The 16,981-nt window shown below is 41.7% G+C and overlaps 1 pseudogene; it reads right to left on the reverse strand.

Moving 5' to 3' along the window:
* LOC108309024 overlaps positions 1–11,201 on the reverse strand; it is a 14,417-nt pseudogene extending 3,216 nt beyond the window's left edge.
* Between the last annotated feature and the right edge of the window lie 5,780 nt (positions 11,202–16,981).

Raw genomic sequence — 16,981 nt, forward strand, 5'->3', positions numbered from 1 at the left:
TTTTTTTTTTTTTGACGTGGAGTCATTCTCTGTTGCCCAGGCTGGAGTACAGTGGCGCCATCTCGGCTCATTGCAACCTCTGCCTCCCAGGTTCAAGTGATTCTCCTACCTCACCTCCTGACAGCTGGGATTACACCTGCCACCACGCCTGGCTAATTTTTGTGTTTTTAGTAAAGACAGAGTTTCACCATGTTGGTCAGGCTGGTCTTGAACTCCTGACCTCAGGTGATCCACCCACCTTAGCTTCCCAAAGCACCCAGCCTTGTTTCTTGACTTTTTAATAATCATCATTCTGACTGGCATGAGATGGTATCTCATTGTGGTTTTGATTTGCATTTCTCTAATGATCAGCGATGTTGAGCTGTTTTTCATGTTTGTTGACTGCATGTATGTCTTTTTTTGAGAAGTGTCTGTTCATATCCTTTAAATTAGCTGGGTGTGGTGGCTCACACCTGTAGTCCCTTCAGGAGGCTGAAGGGAGGATCACCTGAGCCCAGGAGGTCAAAGCTGCAGATAGCCATGATTGCGCCACTGCACTCCAGCCTGAGCTGGACCAAGTGAAACCCTATCTCAAAAACAAAACATAACAAAAACAAACAGAAAAAAACTAATTATTAGTCTGAACGCAACAAACTCCATATTCTAGTTCTTGGTTTGAATTCCATAGGTATTCCTCAAGAGTTAAAATAGTAGAAACTTGGCACTTCCCTCTCACCATCCATGACCCTCACTCATTCTTAAAAAAATGAAAGTAAAGTGCTTATTCTAACTTTTAATTGCTAGAGATAGACAAAAAAACTCAAGTGTTGGGTAGAGCTCTTTAAGCTTAATATGCAAACCAATTAACTTTTCTAACGTATCTTGTTTGTCCAGAAGAAAATCCAGACCTATGTTACAGAAGTTGAGTTTCTAGAAGGAAATTCAGATTTTACATCTGACACAGGCTCACTGCTCCATCTATTTGGTGTAGAGAAATTAAGTAAGAAATTAACAGGTAATGTAGAGATGATCACAATAGAAGACTCTTAGAGTTGGTAGCAAGACATTTCTACAAATAGATACAGTTACAAAATTGATATATAAAAACCTATTTAGGAGACAGGGATAGCCAGGAATTGTTACATATAAAATCTTAAGTATCTGTCTATAAGATCAAGTATTTTTGATGAAAGGGACATTTGGATGTGTTTTGTAAATTCTTGAATGGAGAAAGCATAACAGGATATATTAAACTAGATTCTGGTAGGGTAGTACTTAGGCATACATTCATAGGAGACCAAAGATAGGAAAAAGGGTAATGTATAAATAAGCTAGGGAAGGAGCAAGGGAATGAGGGGTACAGATCTGACATATAGGAGATGTGGCTGCATATAGTCAGCAACCCTCCCAGGAAGAGAGGAATTGGCAGGTTTTTCTTGGATACAAGTAGGAAGTAAGAACTGCAGAGTAGAAGAGTGGGGGTGAGGGTAACATTTCTCACAGAGCCTGGGGAAGTCAGCTGAGCTAGCCGGGACACAAGCCCTGAAAGGCTGCTGGTGGAAGGCTGAAGGTCCAAAGGAGGCCAAGGCACTAGCTTAAACCTGTCCAGAGAAAGTGGTCATCTTGTAGTACATCATTTGTACATGCTTTTCAGCCTAATTCTTTCATGTCATTTTATACATTTTGTGCAGAGGGAGAGACTTGCCAAGAGCAAAATTATAAGTGAGCTTTGCTCTTGGGAGAAGATAGTAAGATTCATTCTATGCATGATGGGTTGAGAGTTCTGTGGGGCTGACATGGTTTCTCTGGGATACAGCTGAGCCTCTGGGGCAACTTAATGATGCTTGCTCTTTCCACCAGCCACAGAGACAGAGCCTAGCCTCCTCAGGGAAGGTGGAATCCCAGTCTTTGTTCTTCAGATCAAATTGATCTTTATTTGGAATGTTTAATACTTGATTGCAAAGCACAATTTATTTTATAGCCATAGGAATAAGTCTAGGACTTCTAATTATGCCTAGCAATTTACACAATCTATCCTGCAAGAAAATAAATATAGTCTAGAAAAGATCTAGCAGGAAAAATCTTCCAAGACCACTTAGATTTATTATAATTTGGACTCATGTTATCAAACTCAGGTACTGTGCTAAGCAGTATACAAGCATTTTCATTCAATGCTCAATTGGTCTGATGTAGGTTTTGTTAATCCTGTTTTCATCACTTGGGAAAAAGGATTAAGTGATTTGCACAAGGTTGTTACTGTCGGATTTTAGATCATACTCCAGCTTTGTTACCCTGTCTCCCGACAGAGATTGAATGCCCTTGATTCCCTATGTGGATGTGGATAAAGTAGTAATCTGGGAAGACAAGCAGAGGTGTCACTAGTCCAGGCATCTGCATGTTCTCCCAGCAAGCAAGACCAATTGAGAGAAATCCTGGTCCACACCTATACTCTATGTTGCAAACTACAGAATACACATAATTTATTTCAAATAAGCCTTTGACACATTACCTCTTTCAGCTTCTACATTGGTAGATTCCTCAGTTCCGTGAATTTTGGAAGCAAATGAGAGCACAAAAAAACACATTTTTTATAAATTTTAAGCAAAAGGACTAGCTTAGCAGTGAAATATACCTAAGTAGGAAACTAACGTTTGAACATTTTGCTATGCTGCAGAAATCTGATCTTTATCCCAAAAGGCATAGAGATTATTACCTTTTGTAAAATGGGGGAGTAGGTTCAGAACAACTAACTAGCTCAAAATTAGTGTCAAAGCCAAGATTCAAATCCAGCATTTTTGACTGGTATGGAGCCCTGGGATTCCCAGGGTTAGCTTTGGAATTAGGAAGCTTCCATGGCTAAGCCATAACCTAAAATTTCTGGAGATTGAGCTGAAACCTGACTGCACCTATGAATATTCAGTTTTTTAAACCCTCTAAGAAAACAAGATGACTTTGTTCAATTAAAATTATTTTAATAAGCAATTTAATTTACCACAAACCAGGAGGGAAGCTAAAACAATACACCATGAAATGTATAAACAATTTTTATTGAAATGTTTCAGCTCCTTTTTTATAAGGTCAGTTTGTAAAGAAGTTTAACAATTCCTATGGGGAAAGAGACTTGAAATTCTATAGTTTATAGAATAACTAAGTCATTTTAAAGACATTTAATAGCAACTGCCACTCAGTGCAAGGAATGTTATAATAGCGGCTTCCTCATGGAAAGAATAAAGCTGTTTCTATATTAGATTTTCAATTGAATCATCTATATCTCTTTTATTTATTACAGCTAAGAATAGAGCAGGAGCGAGGCTTTGCCTCCTGTATTGAAACTTACCTGTAACTTGACAGTTGGTGCCACTGTGGAGCTAGTGGCCTTGAATGCAGTTGCAGGAGTAACAGCCTGGAGTATTATGACATAGTTGGTTACTAGGACCACATGCCAGAGAGCACTCATCTACATCTGATGATAGAGAACCCTGCTTTAGGGATGACCCAGGAACAATCTCTTCAGGAGGAGGGGGAGGGCACCCAGGAGGGCAGATCCTGCCTGCTCCCGTCGCCAAGAACACAGGGAGGCTCCACAGCTGCAGTTTGGGCAGCTGTAGCCCCACCCAGGAGGGCAGGGCCCCTGCTTCCTCCATGGAGCAGGAAGCCTGGGTCTGCAGCCGAGGTTTGGGTGGCTGCAGTGGCACCCAGAAAGCTGCCTCCCCAACAGGTGGCTGTAGTGGTACTCGGAAAGCTCTTGCCCCAACTCAGAAGGCATAGGGCTCCCACGGGCTCCATGGAGTGGGCAGCCCCAGCCGCCCCTCCCTGCTGCAGCTGCTGCCATCACTCATACACAAGATGGAGGCACAGGGAATTAATACCCACTAGAAGCAGCCTTCAACTAATGACTGGCAGAAACTGGAAGATAAATACCCCAGTTCCCTCACCCCTGAAGTAGAATAACTCTTAGTTATTCTACACTGATTCTCAGTTATTCTGCACATTCATTCTACACTGATTCTCAGTTTCCCAGCAGTATTAATCTCCGGTTGGCCACTGTAGCAAGGGGACTGTATATGGGCTTCTTTTTTCCCCTAACGCCCCACCCACTCTCAAGCATTTCTGAGATCACCTCCCAAACCAACCACTTGCACTCAGGATCTGCTCCTGGAGAAATACAAACTAAGAAACTACCCTTGAATGTGACTTTCCTACTGTATCATAAGCTGCCTTCTTTTGAACCTTATCATAGCATGATAAGGTGGTTAAGTGCTTGGGTTTCAAAAGTGTTCTCTGAAGCAAATTAAAACTTGAAATGTCAGTACAAGAAATACCTACATTTCATTTGATGTTATCAAGAGTAATTGCTTGTTATCTGAAAAGTAATCTGAAAGTAGTTATAAAAAGAAGTTCAAAATGTTAAAAAGATGAATTAAGATGTTCTCACCCATAGGTGGGAGATGAACAATGAGAACACATGGACACAGGGAGGGGAACATCACACATCGGGGCCTGTTTGGGGGTGGGGGGCAAGGGGAGGGAAAGCATTAGGACAAATACTTGATGCAACCTAGATGAGGGGTTGACAGGTGCAGCAAACCACGATAGCACATGTATACCTATGTTACAAACCTGCACGTTCTGCACGTGTATCCCAGAACTTAAAAAAAAAAAAAAGATGAATTAAGAGCTGTTGTTGGCTGGGCATGGTGGCTCATGCCTGTAATCTCAGTACTTTGGGAGGCCGAGGTAGGTGGATCATGAGGTCAGGAGTTCAAGACCAGCCTGGCCAAAATGATGAAACCCCATCTCAAAAAAAAAAAAAGAGCTGTTGTTATAAAAGGCATAAGCTTACAGGTATGACATGACAGATGAACTGGCAGGGACCCAACCCTCTCCCTCTAAACAAACACCTGGAAAACTGGTCAATTTTCATGAAAAAATTTGTTTTCAGGAATCTGCTAAAGGCAGCACAGGAGACTAATCCTCCAAAGAAAGAAAACAAATTGAGACTTAAAATCACCATGGGTTTCTACCTAGAGGCATTTACCAAACCCAGGAATAGAGGTGGAACACAGTGGTCTCATATAATTAAGGAGACAGAGATACACAGAAATGGAATTTGGGCAGCCTGAAGCAGCTGGAACCTGAGGTCAGGAATTCAGGACCAATCTGGACAACATGGTGAAACCCCATCTCCACTAAAAATATAAAAATTAGCCGGGTATGGTGCCCACACCTGTAATCCCAGCTACTCAGGAGGCTGAGGCAAGAGAATTACTGGAACCTGGGAGGTGGAAGCTGCAGTGGGCCGAGATGGTGCCACTACACTCCAACCTGGGCAACAGAGTGAGACTCCATCTCAAAAAAAAAAAAAAATCATAAAAATTATCCATAACTCAATTCTTCATTAATAAAATGTAGAGGTTAGGAATGGGAGAGTATGTGGGAAAGTGAATGTCTTCTCAGTGTCTCCATTGGTGGGGGGCAATGGGAATGATGTTGAATCTTCAGAGAGTCAGTGACTGAGTATAGTCACATAGTCACAGAGACTTCTGACTTTATGAGTTAAAATATAGAAGATATGTAGTAAAATTTGCATTGTTTTATATTTTAGAAAGGAGGACCCAGAATTTTTTAAATTAATGTGCTGATTAATCTGGAAGAAATTTTTAAAAAGAAAAGCATGAACAACAATAGATATAATAAGTAGTAAAATATAAAGGAAGAAGAAGATGTGAAATCAAATCCATCAGATACTGCAAGAAATGTGAATGGATTAAACACCAATATTAGATGGTAGGGACTCTCCAGATAGATTAAGCCATGATATCAAACTATATGCTTCCTACAAGACACACACTTACACATTTTCACAGATAATTTGAAACTCAAGGGATAGGTAGAGATAAATCAAGCAAAGGCAAACCAAATAATATTAAATAAAATGAAATTCAAAAGCAGTGACTTTGATGTCAGCTGTAAGAGAGCCACATGGGTTTGAAAGTGATGAGAAATCATTCAATACCTCCCTATTTTCTTTCTACCCTGAGGAGTGTGTGCAGTGTTTCCTTAGCAACCCAGTCTATCACTTCGTTGCAGCATAAATGGCATTTGTAATGGCTTCATAGGCCATAGTCTGTGGGCTGTCTCTTAATAGCCTAGTAATTTCCTATTGTCGAGAAGACAATCTTGATTTAAAATATATATATATATACATATATAGAAACGTGCATATGTGATTTTTTGAAGTTTGCTGTAATGATCTGAGATGTCTCCACCAACGGTGGAAAAAAGACTACTACAGCTGTGAATGGTGTGTGGAATCCACCAAAAGTACAGCTGCTTACAGCTTCCAGGTGTTTTCTATAAACCAGTAAAAACAGAACCCTCTTGGGTACACCTGGAGCTTTGTGGGCTGGCTTTCCAAGTCTGAGTTTTTGCTGCCACCTACAGGCTCAATCTGGACACCACACTTTGCCCTAAATGCCACTTTTGACGCATACCAAAAGGTCCCTTAAGTAGTGTCTACGTTGCATAGTGCACAGGGAACCAACGTGAGTATCCAGCCTCCATAAATATGGCAAGTATCCCCAGACAGGAGCTATGGGGACGTGTCTTCTACATATCAGGGAGAGCGGTAAGGTAATTAATTCTCACCAGGAATATCTCCCCTTGCCAGGCCCTGAGATGACCACTGAGTGTAAAGTCCCAGGATCATGCATCTTTCCAGCCTGGAAATTCATCACTTAAACTTAGTCAACCCTGCTTTTCCTCCTGAGTTAGCGAAGGGCTGAGATGCTCCCTCCCCAAGCCAGAACTAGATGCTACAATATGATTTCCACGTGGAAATCACAGTGATCACCACCGTAAACACCCACATTTATTCCATTTTTATGTGCCCGGCATCTTGCATGCCATGCATTATCTCATCTATTATTCTCAACAATACTATGTGATAATGACTCTCATCACCTTTATTTACAGATAAGAAACAAACCGAGTTTCAGAGAAATCAAATCACTTGTCCAAAAAAATACAACTAGTAAATACAACTTGTAAATGATAACTACAACTAGTAAATGATGATAGCAGGGTTGAGTGGAAAGATGGCATGATTCTGGGACTCCATGCTCAGGGGTCATCTCAGGGCCTGGCAAGGGAAGATACTCCTGGTGAGAATTAATTGCCTCACCGCTCTCCCTGATACGGAAGACGTGTCACCGTAGCTCCTGTCTGGGGATACTTGCCCTATCCATGGAGGAGGAATATTCATTCTGGTTCCTTGTGTGATATGCAACGTAGATGCTATTTAAGAGACCTTTTCGTATGAGTCAAAAGTGCCATTAAGGGCATTCAGACAACGAAATGAACTGAGTTTCAGGGAAATCAAATAGGTTGTCCAAAAAAATACAACTAGTAAATGATAGATCATAGATTTAAACCCAAATCTTGCAGTCCAAAGTGTTTATTAGAGTGTGACAGCTCTTTAGAATGTGACATCCTTGATTTATTCAAGGACCCGGGAAAAATCAACCCCATTGCCATGCAACTAGGACAACCTCCCTTGAAGAAGGTTAAAATGTGTTACTTTCATACTGTATTTTCCCGTTGGTATCAATGTCCAACTTCCAAAAAATCTACAGCAACTAGCCACATGAAACTACTAAATACTTGGGAATAAAAATTAGCAAGTGGCCATACTAAATGACCACAATAGCTTCAGTGAGCTCTTCTTCCTGGTAAAGATACTTTTATTCATTCATTTATTTATTCCAACATGCCCCTGCAACTATGCAAGCTACACAAACCATATCACGATACAATGAGTAGATGCATCAGCAGTGATGTAAGGGGAACCCAGGGTGTGCAGTGGGTATGATATCACCTAACAGCACTAATCTGAAGTCAGTTTCTGTTTTCTCTTCTTCTGGATCCTTTTTCACAAAAACTACAAAGAATATATACCCACTGATGATGAAAGCCTTTTTTTGAGATGGAGTCTCCCTCTGTCACCAGGCTGGAGTTCAGTAGCATGATCTCGGCTCACTGTAACCTCCGCCACCTGGCTTCAAGCAATTCCCCTGCCTCTGCCTCCTGAGTAGCTGAGACTACAGGTGTGTGCCACCACGCCTGACTAACTTTTTGTATTTCAGTTGAGACGGGGTTTCACCATGTTGGCCAGGATGGTCTCAATCTCCCGACCTCGTAATCCATCCATCTCGGCCCCCCAAAGTGCTGGGATTACAGGTATGAGCCACTGCACCCAGCCAAAAGTCTTTCTTTTAATTTCTATTTCTTTCAAGTTTATATTTTCAATTTCATTTAAATGATGTAACTTTATTTATTTATTTTTTTTTTTTGAGACGGAGTTTCGCTCTTGTTACCCAGGCTGGAGTGCAATGGCACGATCTCGGCTCACCGCAACCTCCGCCTCCCGGGTTCAGGCAATTCTCCTGCCTCAGCCTCCTGAGTAGCTGGGATTACAGGCATGTACTACCATGCCCAGCTGATTTTTTGTATTTTTAGTAGAGACGGGGTTTCACCATGTTGACCAGGATGGTCTCGATCTCTTGACCTCGTGATCCACCCGCCTCGGCCTCCCACAGTGCTGGGATTACAGGCTTGAGCCACCGCGCCCGGCTTTAAATGATGTAACTTTAAATGCATTAATTTGATTGTACCACACATCACTGAGGTAAGGTTCAGGGCAGTTTATGTTTTTCTTTTCCTTTGCTTGTCTTCACCCTGTCTTTGTTTTTTCTTCACATTCCTCACAGTAACCCCCATTAAGGTAAAGCATATAAATATTATATTTTGTACTATATGTTTACATAGCCCTGTAGAAACATATAAATACACACACATTTGCAGAGAAAAGCCCCTCCCCAAATCCACTTTATGTGAGTACCCATACAATTTTCAAGGCTATTGCTTGATAATCTCTTGGCCACTCAGAATCCATAGACTAAAATCCAGGTGCATTGGTTCATGCCTGTAGTCCCAGCTACTCAAGAGGCTGAGTCAGGAGAATTGCTTGAGCCCAGGAGCTCAAGGCTGCAATCAGCTACGATCTTGCCTTGAATAGCTACTGCACTCAGCCTGAGCAACATAACATTGCCCATTCACTATGATGTTGTCTTTGAGTTTGCCATAGATGGGTGGCTCTTAATATGTTGAGGTGTATTCCTTTGATGCCTAATGAACTCCCAGATTCCATAGACTCAGCCAAAAGTGTTAAGAGCCCTCTTACTTCAACCCCTGCCTCATGGCAAGTGATTAAGTAAACCTCTAAGTCAGATTATTCTCCCTTAAAGATCTTCCAGATCAAAGACATAGTGATGAACCTAGGCAGGTAATGAAACATTTCTGTGTTTTGTCTTCGAGGGTAGGTAAAAAGATGTTTTCTTAAGTCCAAATAATCTCTCTCCAACTTCTAAATAAACTGATTTTACAGAGTAAATAAATACTTATTGGATTATCTGTTCCTAAAATTATTTAAAGTTAATTGAGGAAACAAAACCTACCCTAAAAGAGAAAGTCACTGGTGATTCCAAGGAGTGGATAAGAGTGTAATTTCTAAGGCCAGGTGCAGTGGCTCATGTCTTGCAATCCCAGCATTTGGGAGGCCAGGGCAAGCGGATCACTTGAGTTCAGGTGTTTGAGACCAACCTGGCCCACGTGTTAAAACCCTGTCTTTACTAAAAATGTAAAAATTAGCCAGGCACAATAGCAGGCACCTGTAATCCCAGCTACTCAAGAGTGTGAGGCAGGAGAAGCAGTTGAACCCGGGAGGTGGTGTAATGGCTTCTATGATGTTTTACTGAATCACTTTTTGGAAATGCTCTCTGAATCTTTTTTTTTTTTTTTTTTTTTTNGAGACAGAGTTTCGCTCTTGTTGCTCAGGCTGGAGAGATTGCAATTACGCAATCTCAGCTCACCACAGCCTCTGCCTCCCAAGTTCAAGTGATTCTCCTGCCTCAGCCTCCCAAGTAGCTAGGATTATAGGCATGCACCACCCTGCCCAGTAAATTTTGTATTTTTAGTAGAGACAGGGTTTCTCCATGTTGGCCAGACTGGTGATCCAGGTGATCCGCTCGCCTCGTCCTCCCAAAGTGCTAGTATTGCAGGTGTGGGCCACTGTGCCTGGCTGGATTCTCTCATATAGCAGCATGAGCTTTCTTATGCATCTCCTCCACCATGTCTGGAGTTATGCTGTTCTTTATGTATTGAGAGAACTGTTTCTTGTAAACGTCTTCATCTTCTTCCATTAAATAACACATGTAATCTGCAACATTCTGGCCCATGATGTGCTTCCAGTCTACTTCTGCATTAAATTCCTTGCTTTCAGAATCACAACCAGGGAATCATTTTGTACCATGAGGGACAGAGAAGCCTCCACCCACAGCTCCCTTCAGGGCACCAAAAACTTTGCCAGTGGTAGTTTTGGCAAGGCCCACATCCAAATAGCAGGTAAAGGCACCTGGCTAACCACCAATGCTTTCCATATTGTATTCATCACCAGTCACCTCCACTTGGCCTTCATAGATCTTGTCCATGCCAAACATATTGGGAAGGCTGCGGGCCAGCAGCAGGCCAGTACAGTCCACTGCAGCGTAATTTGTCAGGCCCGCCTTCCCACCGTATTTGGGGGTTTGTGTGCATATGCTGCACAGAGTATCATATCCACCTCTAAATGGGCATAAGCAATCTGACAAATGGTATCTCTGTTTGTTACATGAACTATCATCCTGCATTTGGGTGTGTTATATTTATTTTTATCCTGTATCACCAAGCGTTTCTGAGTATAGCAATCCATTTTACCCTCTTGTTGTCTTCTGAATTTCACTTGGTATCTCTTAAAGCAGGCCTTATCCTTCCCCACCCCTCCCCTCCTCTTCCCTTCCTTTTCTGTTTTTGAGACAGAGTTTCACTCTTGTTGCCCAGGCTAGAGTGCAATGGCACAATCTCAGCTCACCGCAACCTCTGCCTCCCAGGTTCAAGTGATTCTCCCGCCTCAGCCCCCCAAGTAGCTGAGATTACAAGCATGTCCCACTACGCCCAGCTAATTTTGTATTTTTAGTAGAGATTAGGTTTCTTCATGTTAGTCAGGTTGGTCTCGAGCTCCTGACCTCAGGTGGTCTGCCCACCTCGTCCTCACAAAGTGGTGGGATTATAGGCGTGAGCTACTGTGCCTTATTCTTAACAACTTTAACAAACCCCATCCTGCGGAACAGAGACCAGCATCCACATCTTGACAGACCTGCAGGTCCAGCAGCGCTTGGTGGCAGAGAGCTTTTTTTTTTTTTTTTTTTTCTGAGTCCAGGTCTCACTCTGTTGCCCAGGCTGGAGTACAACAGCAAAATCATAGCTCACTGCAACCTCAAACTTCTGGGTTCAAGCCATTCTCCCCCGTCAGCCTCCTGAGGAGCTGGGACTATAGACCACCATGCCCAGATAATTTATTTTTAAGGTTTTTTGTAGAGAGAGGGTCTTGCCACATTGCCCAGGTTGGTCTCAAACTCCTGGGCCCAAGAGATTTCTCCTTGGCCTCCCAAAGTGCTGGGATTACAGGCATGAGCCACCTTGCCTGGCCCTGAATCGTTTTTAACTCTCCAGTTCCCCAAACTCCACGTCAATAAAACACCAATTCTTCTGCAAGTCCCCTCTTCCCTTCCCTGCTGTCCTAGTTCAAGTTCTGTCATCTCTCACCCCTGCTTTCCTTAGAATCTGCTGCCCACAGATCTGATTTCCAGATCAGCTTTCCTCTTTCCCTTCCTCCTCCTCTACTCTACCTCCTTCTCCTCCTTTTTAGTTAGGCTGATTTTACTTTTTAATATTTTTGTTTTCCCTTTGCTTGTTCTACCTTCTCCCTTTTTATGAGTGAACAGTTGTTCATTTGATGAGACAAGGCTTTCCAAAACTGGTTAGTGCCACCAGCAACATTTTGTTTGTTTTTGAGATGAAGTTCTCACCCCATCACCCAGGCTGGAGTGCAGTGGCGCGATCTTGGCTCACTGCAACCTCTGCCTCCCAGGTTCAAGCGATTCTCCTGCCTCAGCCTACCCAGTAGCTGGGGCTACAGGCATGTGCCACCACACCCAGCTAATTTTTGTATTTTTGGTAGAGATAGGGTTTCTCCATGTTGACCAGGCTGATCTTGAACTCCTGCCTCGGCCTCACTAAGTGCTGGGATTGCAGGCGAGAGCCACTGTGCCCAGCCAGCATTCCTTATCTCTTGTCAGAAATCTCCACATCCATTACTATTATGTGAGGCGTTTGGATTGTCCTGAGTTCCCAAGCAGAAAACAAGCCCACAATTGGCACATGTGCCCAACAAAGCTTGGACAGGCAGTTATTTTATTGTGAATCTGACGTTCTCCTTTGCTTAAAGACATTGCAAGGCTAACCTTCTGTACCAACTGGATGAAGTCCACATTTCTTGCCATGGTAATTGAGGCCATCTAATTTCTGTCTCCAGCCTAGTTTCTAGCATCATCTCTCATTACATCTGCCTCATGAACATGCTACACTGGAGCCAAAGTGCACTATTGATTGTGTTGAAAACTCAATCTATGATTTCATTCCTTTATTCATCTTTCCCTACCTCTCCCTCTGTTCAAATTCTATATATTCTTCAAGATCGGCTAAATGTTTCTCCAAAAAGCCTTCCCCAATCCTTCTGCTCAGAATCTATTGGCCCTCCTCATTAGACCCAAGCATTCTGCTTTGTCTAAGGCTTCCAAATGTATTCCCTAGTTTCCACCACATCATAATAGACCCTCAAGTGCAGGGGCTGTATCTATGTCTAATTCGTCATTGTGTCCACATCCCAGCCATGTGCCTAGCACATAGCTCTGCTCAGTAGATACTTGTTATATGAATAAATTCATAGTAAGTAGAAGATAGAAAAATGAACAAGGTGGCCAGGTGCAGTGGCTCATGCCATAATCCAGGTACTTTGGGAGGCTGAGGCAGGAGGATTGCTTCAACTCAGGAGACCAGCCTGGGCAACATGGTGAAACCCTGTCTCTATAAAAAATAAATAAATGAAGAAAGAATGTTTGAGGATCTCCCAAATATAGGACCAGTGCTCAGTTACTAATACACTAAAGAGGAGATTGGTGGTATGGATCAGCACAAACAAAAAGGTAACCTCCAAATCATTTCTACCTACCATCTGTCTGTCTATCTATCTATGTATATGTAATCTATCTATGTATATGTAATCTATCTATGTATATGTAATCTATATATGTATATATAAAATCTATATATGTATATTATATATATATAATTTTAGGTTATATATTATAACTTAAATATTATATAGTGAGGGAGGATCTGTGATAGAAAGGGCAGGATTATAAGATGGCAGATGGGAGTGTGCCTTCAGTTTTTGGAACTATGGAATCTCAAGATGAAAAAGTCGTCTTGGAGACCTATTTGCTGAAGACCCTCTACACCTCTAAGAAAACAGTGACAAGAATTTTGGGTCATTTGCTAGTACACTGGATATTCTGGCATTTATGAACCAAGCCTGGGGATGCTCTCTACTGCTGTGGAGTTGGGGTGGTGTTTTCAGGGGAGGACAAGAAGGCTGCTAATTTCTTACTCAAGTGCCCTTTGGCCCAATGCCCAGGAATTTATCTTAAAGGTCTCAGTAAAGGAGATTGTCAGTTAAAGAGTCTGATTACCCAACAGAAGTCTAATTAGTAACAACTTGCTCCTGGGCAAAGAATGCTGCCCATCTCAGGGAGAAGAACCTTAAACCTGAATTCAAGACAGCCGCAGGGAATACAGCAACTGCCAGTTACAGCCACCAGGTGGCACAGCAGAATGCCAAACTCTCAGGAGTGCAAGGCAAACCCACATCCTGGTTCTTTTCCCCAAGAGACTTTTGGAAACCTCAGAAACTTGTCAGAAGGAGCACTTGGATTCAGACACCATTGAAACGGTAACCCAAGACCTTAATTTCACCCTTCCCTCAATTTTATGCTTAAAATTACACCCAGAAAATGAACCGTCTGATAAGACTGGCTCTTGAGAGCCAATTGCTAAATTTTTAGTCCATCTTTTCTCAACCTCATGGTCAGTGACACCAAGTTGGTAACTTGAAATTGGCCGTGGAGGAATATTTATACCATGAAAATTGGCAAATGCTATAAATTTGTTCTTCAGAGAGTTGGTTGTTAAACATTTACCCAACACTCCTCGGTGAGAAGGAGAGGCCACCCATTAATGTGTGGGAGGCAAAAGAGGAAAGCTTGGCACTACAATTTGCTTCTGATAATAACTTGGACACAGCCAAATATAGCAGCTAAAAACTCAGACTTTCTATTCAGGATTTAGGACTTGAATCTGCGCTCTGCCATTTATTAGCTGCGTAGACCTGGGCAATCAACTCTTGGTGCCTGTCTCTTCATCTGTAAGAAAGATAGAATTGTACCTACTTAGTAAGGCAAGCATAAGGGTTAAAATAATTCCTATGTATAAGTCACTTTAAATAACTATATGTGTTAGATATGACTATTACTAAAAGGTGATGAAATTATTAATACCATTAATACAGAAATTACAATGTAAACAACAGACACACTTGAATTCTAAGACCCCAAAATCATTTACCAATCTTGTTATATTTTTATATTTAATGTCACATTCTGATTTAAATTTATATTCTGGAAAGTGACTAAACACACTGCCTAATTTTAATGTAGAACAATAAGCTGTTTACTACCATACAATCTCTTTTGAATATTTGGGAAGTAAATTATATATTTCCAGGGTTTTGCTCTAAAGGCTTTTTATTCTCTTTCTTTAAATATTTTGTAAATATCAGAAAGTGAGTTGGGTTTCCCAAAGACATGCCATTTAACATGAGTACAGCCTTTGAGAATAGAGGAAATAATCTCTCATAGCCACAGAGGGAAAGTAGAACAATCTAGAACAACTAGACATGTGACTTTCTCTGAAACCACAAATAAAAGACTCAGCTTTATGATTTAAAAAGCTTCATCAATTAGGTCTGGATTTTGATTGATAAAAAATTAAAGATGTCTGCCTACATAAAATTGTGAAAGACTTTTCTAGAAGTTTTGGAAAAAGCTGGGGTGCGACCTACCCTCTGACATCCTGACATTAAGTGTCACCTGGCTTGTGGCCAGAGGAATGAATACTCAGTGACTCACCTATGTCACCTCTAACTGGCAGAAATTAGAAAGCTGTGAAATAAATTGCTCAAAAGACTGTCAAACTCATTGTATCACTGATACTTTCACTCCAGACACTTTTTCTGTTCACTCCAGACACTTAGCTTTTTGACTCATTTATTATATTTTTATGAGCCAATCAAACTAGTATTTATTGATTTTCTGTTATTTCTGCCCAATACTGTGAGATGTGCTGTTGAAAAATTTATTTTAAAAACTACAACTACAGGGAAAATAACACTTTTCCAAGTCACAACAATTAAGAGGGCATGCTCTATAAATCTGTAATAAATAATAATTCTTTTAAAAAATTAGGCCAGGTGCAGTGGCTCATTCCTGTAATCCCAGCACTTTGGGAGGCCGAGGTGGGTAGATCACCCAAGGTCAAGAGCTCAAGACCAGCCTGGCCAATATGGCGAAACCCTGTCTCTACTAATAACAAAAAAATTAGTTGGGCATGGTGGTGGGCGCCTGTAATCCCAACTACTCGGGAGGCTGAGGCAGGAGAATTGCTTGAACCTGGGAGGCAGAGGTTGCAGGGAGCCGAGATTGAGCCACTGCACTCTAGCCTGGGAAACAAGAGCGAAAATCTGTCTCACACACACAAAATAATCAAAGGACACTTTTAACAATGCAGACACACTCCAAGTTTCTCACTCTGAAATGCTTGGGCCACAAGAAAGTGACAGGGTGCTTCCGTAGCAAAAAGCATGCATATTGCTGTTTTCAGAATTCCTTCTGGTATACAGTCTACTCAGCACCTCAGGGGAAAAGCATGTGACACTCAGTCATTTGAGACTACAGCTGTCTTGCTGTCATGGTCATACCCAGAACTATTTTGCCACCACCACAGCTGCTGATGGGGCCCAGATGGGTGTGTCCATGCATAGCCAAGCAGCAATGAAAACAAGACAACTGTCACCAAAGAGGTAGTGCCTTTGCGACAGGCAGAGCAAGGGCCACAGACCCTGCTGGAGCTTTTTAAATTTTAAATAAATTAATATGTTTAAAATAAATACACATGATTGAAGATGTGTAGAATGTAAAAACATAAAGATTAATTTCAAATGTAATGTTTTTATTACTATGTAATCTCACCATCCAGATATAAGCATTATTAACACTTTTGCTAAATTCCCTTCAGTCATGTTTTTGCATGTGTGTGTCTCTGTGTCTGTTTGTGGAGATACTTTTAAAAAAAATTCTCATGTCTCTACCATTTAATAATTTCAGACTTACAGAAAGATTGCAAAAATGGAATAAAGAATTTCAATATGCTCTCACCCAGATTCCCCAATACAAATATTGTCATATTTACCTCATACCTCTCTAGCTTTCTCTACCTCTCTCCTATGTATATTACTTTTTTTGAACTATCTGATGGTAAATTGCCAACCTCATGCCCCCTTCCCTCTAAGTACTTCCCTGTGGCTGGGCACAGTGGCTCATGTATACAGTCCCAATACTTGGGGAGGCCAAGGCAGGAGGATTGCTTGGGGCCAGTAATTGGAGGACAGCCCGGGCAACATAGCAAAACCCATCTATGCAAAAATAAATCTTTAAATTAGCTGGGGTGTAGTCCCAGCTACTCAGGAGGCTGAGGTGGAAGGATGCCTTGAACCCAGGAGTTTAAGACTGCAGTGAGCCATGATCACACATGGAGCTATGGTGTGCACTCCAGTCTGGAGACAGAGCAAGACCTTGACTCAAACTAACTAAATAAATACTTCTGTGTGTATTCTCTAAAAACAGGACCAGTCTTATATATACCCCAAGATTCTATTTATCAAAATCAGAAACTT

Source organism: Cebus imitator, unplaced genomic scaffold (genome assembly GCF_001604975.1).
Source record: "Cebus imitator isolate Cc_AM_T3 unplaced genomic scaffold, Cebus_imitator-1.0 Scaffold5, whole genome shotgun sequence".
NCBI lineage: Eukaryota > Metazoa > Chordata > Mammalia > Primates > Cebidae > Cebus > Cebus imitator.